Below are 22356 nucleotides of genomic sequence, written 5' to 3'. Positions count from 1 at the left end.
CATTAAATTAAGTTTAAAAGTGACTTTAAAACCCTGATGTACCACGATGCAATAACTGAATTCAAGAAATCACAAGAAGTGAACACAATACCACATATGACTACTGAGATGGTGAAGGTGCTTTAGATTGAATCAAAATCCCAGCAGATATGTATGTTAGCTAATGAAGAGACAGCTGAGCAGAATTAGTTTCCTGAACACATCTTGTGAAGCTTTACGTATCATATATCAAAAACCCCCTGTGGAAGTACAGATCCATTAAAAGAAGCTGGTACACCACTTGCATGCGAATTACATTAGATTCGTGTGCACTGTAATAATTATCTGTATAAATACAGGGAACTGTGTACACTACATGTACTGTTCTTCGTAAACACAATATAAAACCGTAAATGTTTTAGAGCTACTCCCTATTTTTATATCACTAGCATGTAGCAGTGTTAAACCATAAAATTCACATCATACAAGACTTTAATAGATTAACAGTAGTAAACTATTGTTGTAGATTACAGTAGGTAAACTGCCAAATAACAGCTGCCAGTGTTTTACTGTAATTTAACAGGGAAACACACTAATGCTAATGGGAGTAAACTTTATTCTCATCGATTCATTAAGGCTATACTGAAGTTGAAGAGTTCACTGATAAAAAATATGCACCATTACTATTCAGTTGTACACGGACGCTGAGGTCGGCATGACAACTATTTGATTACTGCATTGACAGTATCGTCGTCAGTATGCCTACATTTCATATTTTCTGTCACTGTCACAGGGAGTTTAACCCTGTCTAAGTAAGAGACAGGGAAACACTCTGGGCAGGTCGGAAGTGAGTCACAGAGCTAACACAGATAAAGAGAAACATTTATAGAGTCTCTAATCTACCTGACCTGAATGTTTTTGAATGTGGGAGGAAACTGGAGCACGTTCAGAAAAGGCAACGCGAGCATGAGGAAGAGAAAAAAAATGTGAAGCTCGCACGGAAAGTGCTGGAGCTACAACCTGCAGTGAAATGACAGTTACTGACTCTGCTGTACGTGACACCAAAGTCACAAATAGCAACAGTAAATTCTCAAAATTTGTCATGAAGACAACGACTGTCACATAAATAAGTTTGAATCTATAAACAGATTAATGAGCTCTACCAGAAAAAAACGGCTCTCCGGGGAACTGTTTGATGAATAAAGTGAAATAACTGTCAGATTTAAATAAGGTAATCAAAAACAGCATAGCTATTTATTCTTATTGAGTAAAAAAGTCACAGACACTTTGTGTTTAGAAGACAAATAAGCAAAATGACACAATTTGAAAACGGTGCACTGCATTTTAAGAAAGAGGGTGAGGGCTGCTGTAAATAGTCCAGAATACTGATCAGCACTGATCTTGCAAATAAATAACATCAGACAGCTCAGAAAGACTTGAGTCTATGACAACACGCTGACACACACACACACACAAATAATTCAATACATTTTGAGATTCTGCAACCTTAACGTTTTCCCGACAGCCTCAACACACCAGCTGATTCCTGAGCAGAGCAGAGCAAATGGGCGACATGAACGCCGTTGTAGGATTACAGTGTTTTTCTGTTTCGACACACAGCCTCATCTGCAACAGAACGCTCTTCACTTAAGAAAGAGCAAGCTATTACTGTAACTACTGATTAATTGCTTGATTACTGACTCCATTAATTCTTCAATTACAAAATTCAAATACCAAGGAGCCAAAGCCTGAGGGTGGAGCGAGAACGTGTTTTTCACGCGGGGAGAACCAGATAAATGTGACAGGCATCACACAGCAGCCTGAAAATCACATTCCATTACGGAAGCTTTTAATTTGTTTGGATTTCAGACCTCGCAGAACAAAACTAAAGGACTATGGTGGTTATGAGACAATGAGGTGTCTGCTATCATCTCCTACTGACCCTGTGTCCAGAGTGAGTTATAATAAAATTCAACATCCCCAGTAATATTCATCACACACACTTATTATTCAGTATAAATCCCCATCAATAATATGACCAACCGAATATACGCAGCAGTGTTTGGATCTGTGAATAGCTATCCCTCGGATAAAGCATCCCCTGTATCTTATTCCACTATTTACTCATCCTCTCCAGCAGATCAGACCTTGAAAGGAGATAAACAATGAATCGGCAGAACAGCATCCAAATTGTGGCAGCAGAAAAGATGAAGTTGATTTATGAATCAAAACAATATGTCCTCTCGCTGACAATGAGAGCAGCAAAATTGGATTTACGTGTGTGCAGTGGAGGAATTAGATGAAAAGAGATAAGGAAAATGAGATTAAGAAAAGAATGCTTTTTCAAACTTTTGTCCTCACAGATTATGAACTGCCAGCTGTGTCTTTGTCTGCTAGGGAGAACTAAAGCATGACCCAGATTAGACCGACTGCAGACAATTGAAGAGCAAGATCTGCAACATTTCCCTGAATTAATTTCTGGTTATGAAATGGAAACAATTCAAGTCAACGCATCACAAAGAAACTCTGTGAGTGGCTACATACAACTGTTCAGCAGCATGGATGATAAAAAAAAAAAAAAAAAAACATAACACGTCACATATCAATGATCGTAACACATATCACTGATTCTCATATACCAGAACACTGTTTAAGTTTGTAGCTGCAGTATTATATTATGAATGCCAGATACCTTTATGGTATCTGTCAGAACAGCTTTGAATGGTTCCCCCAAAGCTTACTCCGGATTGTTATTAGTGTAGCCACAGGTTGCCAAATTCAATAACCTAAAACTAGGGTTAGGAAGTAACTCTGGAGGCATTTTTTGTCGTGTTTGTCGTGTAGAAAAAGGCAGCAACACACTCTTGCAGTGGCTAATGTTAGCATAAAGCCATCAGCCATCTGAGCCGACCAGAGCTGCGGCGGCAGCGACAGCCTCCTGTGGCAGCTAATGTCAGCAAAAAAGCACATTGAGAAGTAACTGTCGAGCTGGGAAGCCTTTTCGGACTCGGGTACATTCGTGATGGCTATTTCACTCGTGTGAACACGACTGTGGCTTTTTCAGAGTTGTTTGTTTATGTATTTACTGGTCTGAAAAGCCAGGAAATCGTGTTGATCGCGGCAAACTAAGCTGCTGATGCATCTCCCAGCTGGCCAGAGATACGGGGCCGTCTGTGGTCGGGCAGCGGCGTTCATGTGTTTTGGAGGAGTTGCTGCGATGGATGGAAAGGATGGATCTTTTTCAGCAAAATGCTTTCAAAATTTAGCTTGCTTTTGCTTGTTTCTAAAATCTTACCTACCACCAGCTTAAAATACTCACAAAATTCTACTTGAGAACATTTAAATGTATATGTTTGTAGAAGCAAAACTGTGTCATCAGCATAAAAATGACACACAAATGATGCATGTAAATGAACACTCATGGTTTAACCTTCCACAGTTTAAACTAATGCACAGCATATGGGAGTGTTAAGGTATTACAAGATAGTATGACTGACTGTTGGGCCAAGAGCCATAAAAAAGCAAACCGTCTCTTCGGTAAATTACGTAACAAACAGCAGCTTATATACATTACAGATGTGTCTGTGTAGAACTGTGTATGCCACATTACTCCTCACATCAGGTGCGCCCACACGAACCAGCTTCTCATCATCTTTACCCACAAACCCTCCCCGAGGATCTGCTATCAGCCCATTTAAAGGTAACCAATGGGAATTAACTCTGGCAGCCATAGAAACAAGCGACTAATCTTTCGCCTGACACAACTAATCAATACTCATACTGCATAAATACAACAGCTGTCGTGCTGAGATTGGTCAGTTTGCGTCTTCCTTCGGCACATGTGGACCCGTACTGTACAGTCACACCAGCCCCATCTAACAATATGACGCATGCTGGGTTTAATTACACCATGAGCAACAAGACATTCCCTATTCTGCAACACACTTACACAGACTAATGATAGATATTTACACCTTTAGGTTAGACAATCCAGGGTGCAGCAGTGAATTCTGGACCCAAATATAGAGAGTCTCTGCGGGCCCCTCCCTGCACCCAAGGCTATTTATTCAGTACCTTTGTGGGCCCCCCTCACTCAGTTCCCTATTAGCATACAACCCTGTGGGGAATAAATCAATAACAGTAATAATACTGTCATTTTTCTGTGAGACAATCATTGTGACACTTTTTTTTTTTACACCAAGTCAGCCCATCAAGGCTGTTCCACTGTTTAGTCTTTATAAAATCAGCCTACCTGATGATTTCACTGTCTGCATTAGGATGATGTGTGGTAATCGCTGCCAGCACTGACCCTTAAACCCTTCCATACTCTCACAGGTGGTGGACATCTATTCAGCTAGTCATGTGTGTGTCTCTGCACCATGCATTTTTAAGACGGAGGAGACATTTCGCTTGTGAAGCTCCCGAGTTTCATCGTGACGCTCTGTTATTTGGTGCGGCTGAATGCGCAGCTAGAGTTCAGTGCTGGTTTAACCAGTGTGCACATTGCCCTGCACAGCAGTTTCCACTGGGTCCTTCTTCCATGAGTACAGTAATTCTGGAGTCTGTATCGTATTTTTGCATTATAAATCAGCCAGAAAAGGCAGGATGAATTATTTAGCAGGGCTAGAGGAAATTCTAGTGGGGCTAAAGCCCCCTAAAATAGATCTGGTGACGCTACTGCTTGGCAAAAAAAAAAAAAAGCACAGAGTGATCTTCTGCTCTCCTTCCATGACCAACAAACATTTTGTGCCTTTGGTCTTTATAAACATGCATGGCTTCACTTGAAAGGTGAAAGAAAGTGAGAAGGGACTCGCTTACGGCTGCCTTTACTCAATTAATGCTCAAGTGTCCTTTGATTATGAACTTTTAAGTGAAGAGCGGCTGACACAATCTGTGTCTTTCACGTTGTTTGGCATGGACGGGGAAGGATGATGAGAGATTTTTAGCTGGAGAGATGGTGGAAGGTCGATGCGTATGCTGTAGTGAGAGAAAGAGAGGACGAGAGGGAGATTAATGAGATATAAATCAAATTAGGTCACTTCTCGATAATGCCAGCAATCTTGCAACAGCTCCAAATATAAACCCGAATCCTTTATGGATTCCAGTGTGGGAGGGATAGCTACCAACCACACGCATCAGAGGCATTCACCTCCTTTTTTTCCCTTCTCTGCTACGCAGTGATATTTTTGCCGTGTAGCCATATTTGGCATCCAGTGTTTTGTCACTGTTTATCTCAGGCAGTGTATTAGCTTGCAGAGGGGTGAAGACAGGACATGACATCCTCGCTTTGAGCCACTGTCAGGGACTCCTGTGCATCTCGTGTTAATGTTTTGAAGCTGGAAACAGTGTGTCACTCAGCGTGACTCAACTGTTTTGCTTCCATATTTGTCATGAAATACATTTTATTCATTTCTTTTTCGGTCTCCTCGATGACGCAGCCGTCTAATCTAACTGGAATATCATCACGATTGTGCACAGATGTTGCTGGTTGACAACAGCTAAAAAGAGGAGATACTATATCTTTGATGACCTCCTGCAGCACTCTCCTCTCAACATACATAATTATTTCTTTAGGTGGATTTCAGTAATTAACACATAGTGGAAGGCAACAGGAAAGGGCAGCCAACAACGTTCACAAACCAATAATAATTAATGTGGTGTTTCATCTGCAGATAACCTCTTGATCTCATTCACATCGCACCAGCCACCTACACATACAGTATGAGCACAGCTTGCTTAGCAAGCTGCATGCTATCTGTAGATGATTACTGAATATGCTTCAACTACTGCAGCTGTTAATTTGCTCAGCTTTGAATGTGGTCTCTGTACTCGGCTGCTACTTTACTCTACAGTATGGCTTGTGTTCGGTACAGCTCATATTCTTATTCCTTTTTCTTCAAATTATAAACTGTTTTGGGTGATATTCAGTAACATGCAAATACATAGTAAGGTGCCAACGGCTTAAATTAGAATTTCAAATGTGTAAACGTCTATATCTAAACCTTTTCCAGTAATTAATGATTGTTCTTTCTTGCATGTAGAAGTTTTTTGAACACTGTTGGACTGTTTGTTTAGTCCCTCTCAATTCATTTTTGATTCCCAGGGGTCCATTATCAACAGGCACAGACAAATATGCACCTGGATGCAACTAGCACACCAGCCAACCCTCCTGATTCCCTTTTTCGTTTCCTCCCTGGGTCACAATTCTCCCTTATTTCTCCCAGTTGATGACAATTTTTCTGTCAGAGACAGAGAATTAAGAACAAAATGTGACCCACATCCACCTCTCACTGTCAGCCTCTGCCATCGGTGTTTGAATGTGTGTGTGAATGGGTGAATGTGACAAGTGTTGTGAAGCACTTCGAGCTGTCTGTAGACTGGAAAAGTCCATTTACCATCCAATCAGAGCGATGCTGAGAGTGATGCTTGCAGGTTGGAGTGTGGAGGGAAAAAAATGGCAGCCTGCTCACCGACAAAACACTAAAATGTGTAAAAAACACTAGAAGTGATAGTAAGGCCCTGCTGTGACAGAATCTTCATTCATAATAGAGCAGCACTGCCTGTGTTTGACAGTTTGATCTGAGGTCCGTGGGCGTGGTGCGCTGCTGAGCAGAACCGCAGACTGGACTCTACCAGATAGGCCTGCAACCAATCAGAGCACTGAAACAGGTCAAATGGGACCCTCAAGATCTGAACCGGCATTGCTCCTGTCAGCCAATCGTATCAAACCTGGCCCCTTATTAGATAAATAGCTGTGACTGGCCCGATACGGACCACGTCAGATGGAAATCAATCTGAATGGGAGGAATCAACTGAGCTCAGTGGATCCGTCTGGTTCCTCGGATTGCGTTATCTGACGGTTTTGATTAACTGTTCTCTCTATTTTTGGACAATTCTGTTTGTATCTGACTATTAACCGACTCTCGCTGGAGCTCCACAGTTGATCAATGAGAATACTAAGTATGGATTTCTCCACTTTTTAACAGTGTTACAACAGACTAGTAACATAGATTCTCCCAGCTGCCCTGAATCTAACCCCGTAACTGTCAGTGCTGGTTTTAGTGTAACACAACAGATTATAATCCCCAGTCCATCACACACTTTATGTCAATCACATCTGTTTTGTTAGGTTAGCCTTGTGAGCACAATCCTCAGGACTGTATGTAAAGGGATAAGCCCCATCATGAGAGGTCATATATGAACGTGCACTGCTGAAGTCTTCTTTTCAAACGGATACAGTGAGACACCATAAAATTAAGTGTTCAGGAATGTCAAGAGAAAAGAAAAGAAAAGAAAAAAAAAGTGGGAGATGGCCACACTGTGGCTCTTTTTTTCCCCGTCGTCTTTTGTCTTAACCATCCAAGTGTAACAGACAAGCCGAGTACTTTGAATTGGTGCTAACTAGCCAAGTGAGACAAACTGACAGCTGCTCCCCTGCCCACAGCCTGACATCCTTCCACTCACAGCTTGTCTGTCTCATCCGTAACAAGATGGTGAAATGAATTTGTTTCATCTAACAAACACTGATTTAACCGCCAATCCCTGCATGAAGAATGTATTCGGGAGTCGATGCACAAATGAAGCAGCATCTATGGAGTCTGTTTTTTTCTTAATAAATTTGTATATAAAACATCTTCTGTGATGTTAGATATGGCATGTAAGATATTACAAACTGGCTAAAGAAAGGTGGTATGAGACTTGTGCATTGTGATCTGATAGCAGACACGATGCTGCTCAAACGACGCATGAATCAATGATTTTTATGTCCGTGTGTGTGAACTTTCTCATCTTTCTTGATGAACTCTGTGCACACAATTCATCTATTCAAGTGTACTTCTGTCGCTCTGTGCTACAGGTGCTGTGTTTCCTGTTATCTGATTCGCCCTTTCAAATTCAGTTTCAGCTTTGCGTGACAATGGAGGAAGCATGAAAAGGTTTTTTTGGCCAGCTCATTAATATCAAAATCCAGACCAAATTGGAAACGTATACAATGAAGCCAGAGGGCAAAAGGGAAGGAAAAAAAAAAAAGAAAAAAGTCTGTTAGAAGAGCAAGACGCCAGCTCATCTAATGAGCTGTTGTAGCGTCAGCTACGAGTAAGCATTCTGTCTCGGCTGGTCTGCAGAGAAAAGACTTTGCTTCACATTTTTAACACTAACGTCACCTCACAGTTCCCTTATTGCTCTTAAAGAGAAGAAAAAGCCTTCGGAAATAGTTTTCAAACAGCCTCTGACAACAGGACAAAGATTAAAGATAATTTATGGAGCATTCAGCCTCCATTTTCCATCTTTATTACAATATATAGAGAGAATAAAGATGTCGACTCTGTTGCAGTCATGTATTTTAACCACACGGCGGCTGCATGCCTCCAGGAAGCCTGAATTTTAATGATCCTTTGACTCAGGCAGTAAGCTTTTTCTACTGACTTTGTGTTTGTCCAATTCTAATTTGAATTAAACTTAAATGAACTTGTTTCGTTTTTTTAAAGGTTAGAAACACAAATCCATAACTCATTTGAAGACAAGTGGGAGCAGGGATCCATTTGGCCATAACTTAGGAACTAAACTTTTTGCTTAATTCTCAAACTGAAAGCATTTCAACCTGCAGATACAGCAGCCTGGTCAGCGGCACAACGCTTCTGTTCAACGCTGTAGGTACCCATCCAGCATCACTTCTTGAAGAGCCCCTCTAGTGCAAGTCTGAATTGGATGGGGCTGTTGAATGGTTCACACACTGGACCTGATGACCAGGTACCCTTGAGGGATTTCATTTAAAATTTATGTTGCCAATCTACATGAGCGTGCATTAATGACACAAGTAGAAGTAATTTTGCTTTGTCAACCTAATCAGGTAGTTTAACAACGTAAGTCAGAATACGACACTATACATACACTGTTTGTGAGCGAGCTTTATTTCGAAAGTCTAGGCTGATTCATTTTTGCTAACTTGAACTTTCATGTGCAAAAGCGATGCCAAAGGGTTGTAGGTAGAGTGTCAAAATTTAAAACTTAAGGCCGGTGTTGGAAGTGAGAACATGTTGGCAACACAATATGGAAGAGTCTGTATTACCGCCACACATACATATACATATCTGCCCTATTTCTATCTCTCCAGGCTAAGTTTAGGTTGTGAGTAACAACCTTTTGTCACCTCATACCTGCCAGGTTTAAAAAGTGTCTCAGTGTCTCCGTGTTTACAGTGACGCATCCTCTTCTATTTTTGAATGGGGCCATTGTTGGTGATGATGCTTCACTTGTGAGTCAACGCTGGAGCATCTGCTCCAGAGAGGGATGTGTCACCGGAGCACGATGAGGACTGTGCATCGCTACTACAGGGCATCGCATTTGTTATTCGGGCGTGGGCCGGCTCTGCACGGAGAAAGAAACGATTGGCCTCCACCTCTGTCGGAGGATGAGCCCCGGAGAGACACATGTTCCTGATAAATGAGCCGCAGTAATTTCAATTGGCCTCTTCGGACAGGAGTGCCTGACCAGGAGCTTGTTTATGGCCGCTGCACTTGAAAACACATGCGAGGATACATACAGGGATGTGCTGATGCACGCCAAATACAGAATATGAGTCTTAAATGCAAATGTCCACATATATTCCACACACATATAGGGAAAGTATTCACACAATATAGCAAGTGTCTAACCAGAAACATCCTTATGACGTCTAAATAAAATAATCCTTCCTTCACAATATTTTTGTTCCCCTGTTGTTCTCGGATAAAGGATTTGTACCAACTGCACAGATATTCCACAGACGGTGTGTGTCTTTGAGGCATTTATTCTGTGGTTTGTGCTTTTAGCATGTGCAAAATCTCACAAGCTGCGTATGTGACAGACTCCTTGTTTCACAGTGAGCAGTGTGTTGGCGGTGGGGGCGCGTGGGTGACAAGAGGTATTGATAAAATCATTCTTCACCCTGTGAACATTTTTCACAGAGAGGCTATGGGCAGAAAATGGCTGCTAACTGCTCTTCAAGGATGTAGGATGAAGGAGTCCGCGATGCTGCTGTCACATAGGAGTCCGGCTAGAGGTCAGGGCTGGCATGCATCACTTTGAGTCTGACCGAGCCGTGCAGAGGTCACTCTGAGGCTGTGAACCCGGACATACAGGCAGTACAGTGACTCCCTGTGATTGAGTTTGGGCTTTAGAGAACGTGGTGAGATAGGACGGAGCTCAGTGATGACGTCTCTGAGAGAACCAGAGGCCGTCGTGCCAGGAAATATAATATAATGGAAAGCCTTTCATGATGGAATGTGTGGAATAATTCCTCAGGCTCCAAGTTTAATTCTTGAACATTTACAGCCCTTTCTGGACTGCTGCAATTCACCAGGAGCCTTAATGACTGATTAACAAAATCAATAGGTGTTTGTGGTTTAATGGTATAAAGGCAGAGCAGAATTATACCACTGCAGTGAGTCGGTGAGTTAAAGGAGCAGAGCCGGATGTCTGGACAAACACTTTGTTCTCCTTCTCTGAAGCTATGACTGATTTTAACACCCGCTCGGTGTTGACACCTTCAAGGACGCCTGCTTGTAATGTCTCCCTGACTGATGTGTCAGTATACCTGCGTGGCATCAGTCGGACTGAAGGTCGGCTTCACAGAAAGGCTGTGTTACTGAGCAAGGAAAAAGCAATGGGCAAAACTAAAAAGGACCAAAATAAAACGTGTGGGATGCATCTCATCTCTCAGCGGGAACAATGAGACCGGGGGGACCTCTGGTGGTTTGAAAACACGTCATTACAGTGAAGAGAGGCCACTGCATCCACTTCATCATCCATCTTGATTAACTGGAATGTAAATGGATGCTTGACGGTGGAAGTAAGTCATTAATTAATATTAGAAAATTTAAAGGTGCACTACGTAGTTTTGGGGATCTTTATTGACTTTCAATTATTTTATTTATGCGCTAAACAAACAATATCAACTCTCAGTTTTCACAACTGAATCAACCGAATGAACAAACTGACCTTAAAGGATGATACACTTTCATATTGTTTTACTTTGTCTATGTTTGGCGGACCCTGCCACCTTCACCAGCTGCAAAAACTGTTCTTGAGATCTTGTTTTCCTCTGAGAACAGCTCGTTTATTCAGTTCTGGACAAGTACAAATATTTCTGAGATTGTATTCCACTGGTAAATATTGAAACACTGAGTTTGAATTTCTTCAACACAACTACGCAGTGCCCCTTTAAGCGAGACAAAGAATACTGCATTCTAAGCTTTGGGATTTTAGGCTTGGACCTCTGTGATGTGAGGGTGTATCTGTGTGTCTGTGTGTCACTGAAAATGCCAATAAATAGATTGTGTGCCTAATCATGGTTTAGAAAGCTTTGCATTCTATTTGTATCTTCCAGCATGGGATTTGTAGAGACAGCCAACAGTGAACCAATAAGAGCCCTTCTTCGCTCAGATTGCTGGATCTAGTTTATTTCTAGTGGACAACGCTGGCACTGAATTTAGTTTATTTTTATTTTCATTACGTATTTGATTACAAATGGGCTTAATGTTGGACTGAAATGCCGGATTGGAAATCAAATAATACAAAACATTTCCATTCATACTGCTTTACCAATTCGCTGATCTCTATACAACACCTATCATTGTTTTAAAGCAACATTATGTAGAAATTGTGTATGCTGCTGTATATAGAAATCCCACATCTGTAACAGTTTGTAATGTAGTTGCTAGCTACAAACAAAACTCATGACATCAAACACATGTTGTGTGTTGAAAACGTAGTTCTTAAAGTAAACACGTATATAATGCTTGAGACACAATTCATCTAATATAGAAGATACTGTTGATTAAAAATTGATTTTAAAGTTGTTATTTTAAGGGGAAAAAATTAAAGTGATTAAAGGGAAGTATGTTCACACCTTCTGCCTGAACAAATCTAAATAAAATCACAATAGTGTTCAGGATATTCACTGTGTGTGAATGAGTTTGGTCACTGTTTGTTATCAGGCGCCTTTTCCCCACCACTTCATATTCATGTGCACACACTATTGCAGCATGGAGATGCTCACGAACGCATTTCAAAGGCAAATCCACAGAAGTAACAGTGAGAAGGGAGAGTGATGCTCATTTCACCTAACAACAAGCCAAGATGAAAGAAGAAGAGAAGAAGAGTGAAGCTCTGAATAAGAAAACACAGAGGGCCTCTGTGAGGAGGCGTACTGACAAGTTATAGCCCAGTAATAAAACTAATTGTTTTTTTTCTTTCTTTCAATAACACATCACTACATGTGAATACACACTATTGGGAACATGTATGTCACAAGCTGTTTTCTTCTTAAACGTGTTGCCAGAGGAAGATGATCCATATTCAGAGGAAACAAAACATGTGAATTGATTCCTTTTGCAAAAAAAAAAAATTCAATAGTATTTCTCTGAAGAAAGCCGATCTCCCGCCCCGCTGGGATGGGTATAAAGGGTGGATGAAATAAGAGAAATATCACATGAAAAGGAGCTTTGAACTAAGTGAATCACAAAGGCAACTATTCATGTGAGTCATTTCAAATAAGTCGAATGCTACTTAGCTTTTAAAGAGCGCTGACAATCGCCACTTTTATGTGTCAGTTTCCAAAAGGGAAATGGGGGCGCTCGCAGAGTCTTAAAGAGGCCAGATAGTCTGCGCTCGATTCGCTTCTGCATTGGCTGTAAAAGTCTCCAGAATGGTTTCCTGTGTCGGTGGATATCAGATTCTAAAATTACGACAACATATGGCCAATGCAGACAAACGCCATCATCCGCCCAGAGGGACAGAGGTTTCGCGAGCGTGAGCTCCCCGACACTGTGACAGCAGTTCACACCAAAAGTGGAGCAGACGTGTAGAGGAAGTTACATGCATGAGCTGCGGCAGGGATGTTCACACCAGAGGCGTGTTTTCTGTGTGCAGTCCAGCAGCCCTCTCGCCTGACACAAAGGTGAAATGTCTGGTGCAAACAGACTTCCTGCAGCGTGAGCAGAGGTACCAGCACAGTAGAAACACCGCTGAGAGTCATAAAGTTCCTCTTATTTTTTTCCACTTCAGTGACTGAATATCAAACTTTATTCCCACTTTCTCCGCAGGCTCTCTCATGCATCCAAGCAGCAAGGTAATTTTCTCATTAAGTGGTGTGCTCTGATTGGGTAAAGCCAACAGTTTATAGACCAGTACATCTTTATCTTTGTCAGTTTCCTACATATATAATATTTCAGTTACAGAGCTGATATTCATTTGGGATTTTATGATGCAAAAGCGAGGAAAAGTTTGCGTATATGTTAAAATATGTGCCATCTTGTTAGGGATCATTGCACTCAGCATGCCAGAACTGTAAGCTGGAAGTTTTATGGGCTGTGTGCACATCTCTACTCGACATATATGTGATGATAGATCTGCAGCATATAGTAACCCCACTTCAAATTACTACAAAGTACCAGTTCAAATTCTCTCACTATTCAGGAAAAGCCTGAAGCCAAGCTCTGTAAGTGCTTCTGGTATTGATCTACAGGAGTTTGAACACACTGAAATATTCATTTTTTTTTCCTTGCCTGGATTTTGTGACTGCAACAGTAAGCCTGCAGATGACCTGCAACTGCATAACACAAGAGGTCCAGATCACACAGCCTTACAAGGTCCGAGGTCAGATGTGACAAGAGTACACTGAAAATTAACATTTAACAGGAAATATCCCAGCGCTTTGCAAAAAATACCATTTGCGACCTCAGAACAGCCCTGTTTGAGAGTAACAAACATAAAATTAATGTAATGCTTTTATTGTGATTATTTACACTAGTTTTGTATGTAGGAAATAGTCCAAAAAGCTCTTATTTTCCACATAAAGATTTGCCTGATTTGAAACTTCACTGGATGCATAATGCATCAATCTTCCAGTGGCGGACATGTAGGTGGCTCCTCAGGAGAGAGGGGTCTCCTGTCAATGCAATCACTCCCTGACTGTTGGAGGCTCCAAGGCAGGCATACGGTGTATGTTCCTATCTGGGCTGTCTTACTTGTTTGCTTGTTTGTTGATTGTACTCGCCTGACGTGGTTGTCTGTTGAAATGGTTTGCATGGATCGAATCGTGAGAATCCAAGCTTTGTAGTGATGTGTAGCACGAGTCGTCGTTGCATATGTGCATAGCCTAGCTGTCATACAAACGACCAAGCTAATTACTGTAAATGCTGAAGGCAATATTTCACACTGTTCCTCTCGTCGTTCATCTAATGATGACTGATAGTTGTTAGCTCGGCGTGCCTACAGATGTGAACAGCCAAAGGTCATGAAAACATATCAAGAATACCATTTCCACCTTTTAAATCACGACTGTGGATTTGTAATGGCGTGGTTAGCCATCACGTGGGAGCCACTGTGGTCAATGATTGCCCTGCATAATCATAAAACAGCCAAAAAGGGTGAGGCTATTTTCAAGGACCAGCAGCACCCTATGGTGCAAATATTGTTTTCCTCATAATCTGCGCCTGTTCCACAATGATTATTCCCCCAGACAAGCTGCTAAACACTCTCAGCAGATCTACAAATTATTCAGTCTTTATGGACTGAAAAAAAGAAAGAAAAGAAAAAAATCAATAATACACACTTGTGTTCCTGAAAGAACAAGAAACATCCCATTATAGCATTGTGTTTTAGAATAGTCCAATTACTGATTAACAACATCCCTGAATGTAAGGCACATAGTGTAGCTTGGAAGCATTCAATGGCTCAGCCATGAAACGGCTAAAGTGAACAGGAAAAAATGAAACTAGTTGTTCATTTAGCCGTTCACTTCCTTCCCCCACAAAATCCTTCTCATGATCACAGGAGGCTGGAGGCTAATCCAGCAAACACGGGGCAGAAGACAGAAACACCTGGGTGATTTATAGTTTCCAATCCACCAGAATTAGACACCTTTGGACTGTGCTGTGTTCTCTCGCTTTAAGAAGTGCACCAGCAGTAGTTTGCTGAGATAATAAGGATGATTTATTTTGACTGAGAGGGTCCATTCTCAGGGAAAACACTGAGTGAAAAAAGGCCCAGGCCTCCCCACACTGAAATAGTATGTTTTTCCTCTGCAGCTAAAATGGCTTGAAAAAAAAAATAAAATAAAAAATACATAGCTATAAGTTCTGTTTGAACTCATGTTACATAATTACAGTTTAGATTTAGACACAACAAGCACAAAAAATGTCTTTCATTTTCTCTGACACTCTCGGCTTCTGGTTCTGTCTCAGTCTGGTCTTACCTGCCAGTTCAATCACAGATCCAGGGGGGTTCTTGTCGTCCTCATGTTAACGTCCAAACCACCATGAAGCTGTCCCTGAAAACACACGAGAGGCAAACTGTGAGAACGCTTTGAGAACAGATAACACATTTACACCGATGCAGTCTGTGTCCACTCCGCTCTGTGCTCTCCGTGGAATACAGCCCATGAATAATGCACTGCTTTGGAAAAGATTATGATGTATCTACTCAAAAAAAAAAAAAAAAAAAAGCTATTTTTTTTAAAAACCCCCAGGATATCTAATTCAAAATTCTCTTTACTGTTTCTAAATAATCATTGAGTCATCTTGTTGGTTTTCCCTTTTCAGTCCACTTCCTCCTCAGCGCTCTCTGCTGATGCCGATATTTTAGTGCCTCTGAGAACCGCTATCTAACAAGCCGGGCTCTACTGTACGTTACTGTACCGCACGTCGGAAGAGCTCATTCCCCAGGAGACAAGGGGGACAGTCAAAGCCATAAAGCCTCACAAACACACACAGACACACACACCGACGTGTACACACCACAAAGAGGACAGACCCCGCTGAATAAATTATGGGGGACAAAAGCAAACGGAGATAAAGCTCTCCGTCTCATCCGCCATCCATTAGTGCAGTGCAGGAGCTGCGAGTGCAAATAAGTGTGTGTTTGATCCGCGCCAACATTATTGTGTAGGCCCATCGTGACCTCAACCTTTGTTTTGAGATAAGAGTTCTGCCGACGGCGTCTCATTTATGCAGCACCGCCGCTGGGTACGGTTTTCACATTACAGTTGCATTATACCCCAAATGACCAGCAGCTAATGGCTGTAAAAACACTGCAAACATATCTTGACCTGCCTAATGAGCTCCTGATGGCATAAAACTGAACCAAACAGAATAGAATTTAATGGCAAAAGGCTTAAAACTAGCGACTGTTTCCTCGGAATTTGCAGGGGTGGAATGGAATATTTCTGCAAGGGGTGTTTTTTTTTAATGTTTTTTTTTTTTTTTTTTAAGTCTGCATGCAAGAAGATGATCAAGCCAGTCGGAAGTCCTGAAAGGCAAATCTAGATCAAGCCACACTTCTTGATTTGATAAGGCAGCTTCGTTCCAGTCTTCATCTTTGATCCAACAAATGAAAATTCAAGGGATACGGTTATGCAAGGCCTGTCTGATCACAAACAGCTACAGAAATCAGTCCAATTATATAATTCCATCTCTCCATAATCATCAACATCTCCAGCCTGTTTACTGCACCAAGCCTGAACCACGTCTTTGCCTTTTGAAGATAGTGTTGGGTATCAAATTTCGGATTGCCTCGATATTATCAAGTATTGCAAGATGTCTTGTCAATCGATACCAGGTTTGAATCTTCTTAGCCTCAGTGAGCCAAGAAGCATGCAGCATAGACCTAACAGTGTGTTGGTGACCGGCTGTCTTGAAGTTATGACCGAGCTCACCGTGTCTAATGTAACCTTTTGTAAAAACAGAGTTCATGACATTAGTACTCAAGTCAAGGTATCGGTGTCGATAGTGGTATAGAAATGTTTTATGCGATACTCAGCCATCATTGACAATATGATCTTTAAAGACACTACTAGCTTGATTTTAAGTCTTGTGGTAATGGTGCAGCGTGGGCCAAGGAAGAATCAGAATCAAAATCACAGGGCCGATAAACAAATGTGTTTTGATTTAGGTTAACATTGCGAAATAAGGCAAGGAGCCCTAGAGGTTTAAATGCCACACATCTAAAAATCCAGTAAAAGTCAAATTCGACAAAACAGCCACTTGTAGAGATTTGTTCAATCCATATTACAGCCCACATTCAGAGGACTTCATAGAGAAAGCAGTCATGATGGAGGACAGCAGATTCTTGGAAGAATGTTTACGCCTACTCCAAGGGCAACTTTTTGGAAAAGAAGGAATATTGCACCTCCCTTTTAGATAGACAAGGCGGCACATTGCAGCCTTTACTTTGCTGCAAATTTCTTTTTCTTTTCTATCTAAAAGAGGCTTGTGTCTCTCGTTTCCTACGTTTGGGGAGAGAAGTGCATTTGTCAGGGGATATTTTCAGGGATGGGTCTGGTTCTGTGGGATTTGACGTAAACACTAACCTACAGTGCCTGTGTGTTTCTCAGTGATGATGTGTTCTGGACATTAATGCAGGTCGATGACACAGTAACTACAGATTATGAAGTTTTAGCTTCTTGTTAATACATGTCGGCTCAAATCTATTGCTGATCCCTTAACATCAGGCCTAGTCTCACACCTCTACAGATTTAGGATCGGCTACTACATCTACATGGGAATATCATTGTACAATGACAGCAGTTAATAAGAGGAAATGATACTGTACATATACAATGTACAGGTAACATATTTACAAACTGACCTGGTGATACAGTGGTACGTATCGTAGAATGAAGTGCAGCACGATACTATGAGGAGGAACGGTGCAATGTTTTCTGGCTGAAACTTCACTAAGAATGACAAATGATCCCCACGGATAGTGATGATGAATATGGGCTTTGCCGTTGTAATCATTATCATTGTTGTTATTATCAACAACATCAATATTGTATCACACACACATACACACTCCCGAAAAAAAACAAAAAACAAAAAAACACCCCCTGGCTTTCCTCCTTCTTTGACATAACACTGCATCATTCCATTTTTTTTTCTTTTTTTTTTACAGAATCACTTCTCAAGTCAGTGTTTCAGAATGTGTCGAAAAAGATGTATGTCCTCGCTAATTAAAAAGAACTATACTCAAGCGTGCAAACAGCCTGGTCTGGTGGAGACAGCTGCTGCTTCCATGGTGATTGGGTCCTTCTAGGATAAGGGGAGAGATTAAAGGGTAACTCCACATATTTTAGACTTTAAAGTGTGTTTACAGGTCTTGAGGAGTCCTATTGCTTATATACTGAAAGAAAAGCAGTATAAAGCCTCTTGTGGCTCCAGAGGAAGCTGCACACAGTCTGATAAAGTCCCTCCAGTGATGTCACTCAGTAGCTAAATTGCATTGTGGGTAATGTAGGTGGCAAAAGGAAGAGGAAGGCGCATCATTCTTCGGTGTTCTGCTGTATTGATTTTTATTGTTTGTTTTTTCTAAGTGTACATGATGAGTCCAACAGTGTCATAGGACTGCAGTACAACTAAATTACAGACTACTTAGCCACTGAGTGGCACCTGAGGCAAGATTACACGCAGTTTCTTCTGGAGCCACAAAAGGCTTTATACTAAAATGTCCCACATATGCATTACTACTCCTCAAGACATGTAAACATACTTGAATGTGTAAAATCGGTGGAATTGCAATTTATCCTCACAATTGTTAAACTATACCATGCTTTTCAAAAAAAAAAAAAAAAAAAAAAAAAAAAAAATATATATATATATATATATATATATATATATATATATATATATATATATATATATATATATATATATATATATATATATTCACACATTTATTGTGCTGCACCACACAACTGAATGCATATTGCTTCCATTAGCATGTCACACCTAACGCAGATCGGCAGCTGTTTGGTCTCCAGATGAAGCAGATCATGATGGACTCGTGCCAACACGTTAAAATCTGATTCACAAAGTTTAAACATCACATTGCAGTTGAAATCAATCAATCATAGCACCTATGTTGCAACAATAACATTTCCAGATACATTTTATCACCGCTCTATATTTCGCGTGGCGCCATTTATCATCTCATCACATCTTCAACATCGGTCAGTCCAATGAAGTTTTATCTTCAGGGGTCTGCAGGACATCAAAAGATCTACTCAGCCATTTCTCGTCTCTCTCTTTATCTCCCATGAACTTACAGAGATAAAGTCCCTCTCTGAAAGAGGAGTAGTCCAACAAATCAAGACTAATGTCGGTGCCTTCTGCTCCAGATCGCAGCATATTTTGACCTGCGGGTCACACTACATCACCCGCTGGAAATGACCAGAGATGCATGTCAGGCTGAATCAATTGGCTGCACAGCCACTCGTTCAATTAAGATCCTGGGTGGGGGCGGTCAGTGTGGTTTGCAGTGTGGTGAGTACGGGCTCCCAGAGGAGCAGTAAGTGCTGAAATCAGCTCAGCTGCGGCTGCCATTTGTCATTATCTAATGGTTAATCCATCTGTGTCTGGTAGAGGGTCCTCGCAGGCCAAATTGCTAAGTGACCAGACAGTAAGGAAAAGGACTAGAAGGATAGAACAGATAGAAAGAAATAGATAGATAGAAGTCAAATATTAGAATTCTTGTTATCTTAAAATATACATGTTTGCTGAAGCGAAGATCTAGTTCAACGCCATTTCCCGGGAAAGGCAGAGAGATCATATCAAGAAGTTTAAAAAGATCCATGAAATCTGTAAGGTCTGCTTTGACATGATGCACATGCACACAAAGATTCCCGAGCCATATTTTCTTTTCTTTTCTTTTTTTTTTAAAGTCCAAGGCAGACGATGGCGACGAGATAAAACAAATTAATAGACTTTAAAGTAGGCATTAAGATGGAATACAATTATCTGGAACAAAGAATGAAATTTTGTAATTCTCTCAATTACGTGATCTGTGACTTAATTAAATTAAAAAGCAGCTAAATCAGTACTTTAATATGATTTTAATTAATACACGTCTGAGCTATGTACACCATTTGTCAGGAGACAATATGAGAGCTTACAGGCTTTTCAGGCATATTCTGTTTATCTCTGTGCACTTGTGTTGTGTGTGCATGTGTGTGTGTGTGTTTGTACAGGAATGCTTGTGTCTGCACTGTATAATGAATTCACTGTCAATAATTCCTGCCACTGACAACCAGACTTTCTTGAATCGCAGACAAATGTGCCACAATAATGTGCCGTTTAGCCAGAGTGATTCAGAAGCAGTCGGCATTGTTGCCAGGTTTCATTTTTTAATTTTTTTTATTTCATTGGCAGACTGTCGCAGGATGGGTTCTATTTATTTTCATAGAAATGCTCCATGTACTGCTTGTCAGACTGACACAAAACATGGCTATCTAGTCCAATGGAACTGAAATGGCTGTAGGGCTGAGGGATCGCAGCAAAACGTGATACAAAACAGACCGTTACATGTAGCGGGCACAACATATCACCACTGCCATGTGTTTGTTGTCAACATATGATTTAAAAGGAATGCCTTTGCAGACCGCGGCTAGTACTGCAGTGTAAAACACTGCTGCACCGAGGGGAGGCCGCAGACAAACTCATTGCAGAGTGGAATTAGTGCAATCAGGGGAGATATGGAATTAATATGTCTGATTAAGTGCCCGACTGAATTAGCATTTGGAGTCCAAAGAGAGTTCAAGCAGAAGGGGGAGGGATGAGATATGTTCTGTGCAGAGGGAGAAGGCCTGACAGATTGAACTGTGGAGGAAAGTAACAAAGCTGAGAAGGGGGAGAGAGAGAAAAGGTGGAATGGTGTGAACGTTGCTGTAGCGCGTAGCTTCACTCAGGACAGTCTCCTCTCTTTGATTATCTAATTTTGACGAGGAAATGTACTTCTACTCATCTGCCCGTGGAATGGATTCATAGTCACCCTCCTGTCTTGTGTTTTCACCAATACACACACCAGCTGTCGGCTGTTTGAGACGGGAGAGGTAATTGGTTTGGCCCCATCAAAAGTGCTGGAGCCTTTCTAAGATCCTGTGACCCGTTTTCATGACGACGCTGTCATTAGCAATATGAGAGAACTACACTGAGATGCGCGCGAAGAAGAAGATGAAGAAGACGACAACAAAAGAAATGATAAAGGATGACACAATAGTGGAGGGAACGAGTCAGAGGGAGGAGGACACAATACCAACACTCGAAATGCACCGAGGGGAAACTTCAGGCGAAAGGTGGTTTGAGGAGAAGCAGGGAAGATGAAAGACTCATGCTGCATGGTTAGCCCCAGAGAGAGAGGGGAGTAAATTACCAATATGAAATCTCTCCATTGGAAATGTCTGACGCTCGTATGAAAGGCTGGCGGAAAAAAAAAAAAAAGCCTCTGAAGAAAAGTGCATCAGAGCAGATGCCACGCTACCACAAGGTGATATGCACCGCGAGAAGCCAAAAAAAGGTACATGGAGAGCAGATCAGTGATAAAACAACCTGGAACTGTACCATAGGAACTGCATGTTTGATTCGAATCTGTTTGCTTACAGTTCTTGTTAATTAATAAAAGAAATATGAGACATGATTGCGAGTGTGAGGTCTGAGAAATTAAACCCTGGAGTGAGAGGAAAGTAGAAGGCTGTTATTTAAAAAGTCTTTTGGTGAATGATGTGAGAGACACATGTAGGGAACAAAAAAAAAAAAAGAGGAGTGGAGAATGGAGTGGATCTTCTTTCATTATCAATAATTTTCTGGTGTGATGGACATCATGGTGAGTCACTGGGTGTGTCTGTCTCCAGGAAAAAAAAGAAGATGAGAGCAGTAGCAGAAGTGGTTAGTGTGCGGCGCCATCAAAGGGAACATGGCAAACTGACAAATTGGCGCGATATTCTCTAATTTTTCCCTTCTGTTCTTTCTTCAGATTCTACTCATTTGGATTTTTTTTTTCCCCTCTCGGAATTAAATAGCAGGCTGCAATTTGTGCCCCATTTGATGCAGGAACTGACTTCTCGGTACAGTCACATTAAGCTGTTTTATGATGAAACGCCTGTATCTAACTGTGCCATAAAACCAACTCTGGAAATCTGGATCATTAAGTGTTTAGGCAGTAAGTGCGTGCAGACTAAACCACATTAAATATTTAATAGTTTGTTTTGTCAGCGCAGGCATTGTTACTCTAGTTTGATGTTTCTGCTCTGTTGTTGATACCTGCAGATGGTCATGTTGGTCGGCCGACCAGGACCGATATGCTGTCGACGTCCACCAGTGTGTTATATATTCTGCACCGACGGGAGCTCCTCTCTCTTTTGTCACCTAAATAATTTATGCCTATAGTCACAGTAGAAGTGAAGCCAAAAGGAAAGCTAAAAACCAGACGGAGCTGACTTGAGACACAGTGAGTGGGGCTTGTTCAGGCGTGTGTGAGCAGACCAATCAGAGCAGACAGGGAATTCAAAAGGGGGGGGGGGGGCTTAAAGAGACAGGAGATAAAATAGAACATTTCAGATGGAGGGAG

General features: G+C 41.3%; 1 protein-coding gene across 4 annotated transcripts in view; it reads right to left on the bottom strand.

Moving 5' to 3' along the window:
- Window positions 1-22356, bottom strand: part of LOC119024611 (leucine-rich repeat-containing protein 4C-like) — a 184196-nt gene that overhangs the window by 6864 nt on the left and 154976 nt on the right. For 3 of the 4 annotated variants that reach the window (XM_037107551.1, XM_037107552.1, XM_037107550.1), the window contains one exon: window positions 15215-15289. The gene's annotated coding sequence lies outside the window, so the exon portion shown is untranslated. Of the gene's footprint in view, window positions 1-13985; window positions 14031-15214; window positions 15290-22356 lie in introns of those variants that run through there. The other variant, XM_037107553.1, reaches the window with a different exon arrangement.

Source organism: Acanthopagrus latus, chromosome 8 (genome assembly GCF_904848185.1).
Source record: "Acanthopagrus latus isolate v.2019 chromosome 8, fAcaLat1.1, whole genome shotgun sequence".
Taxonomy (NCBI): Eukaryota; Metazoa; Chordata; class Actinopteri; order Spariformes; family Sparidae; genus Acanthopagrus; species Acanthopagrus latus.
The sequence above is the reverse complement of the archived record's forward strand: the minus strand, read 5'-3'. Positions and strand labels throughout refer to the sequence as shown.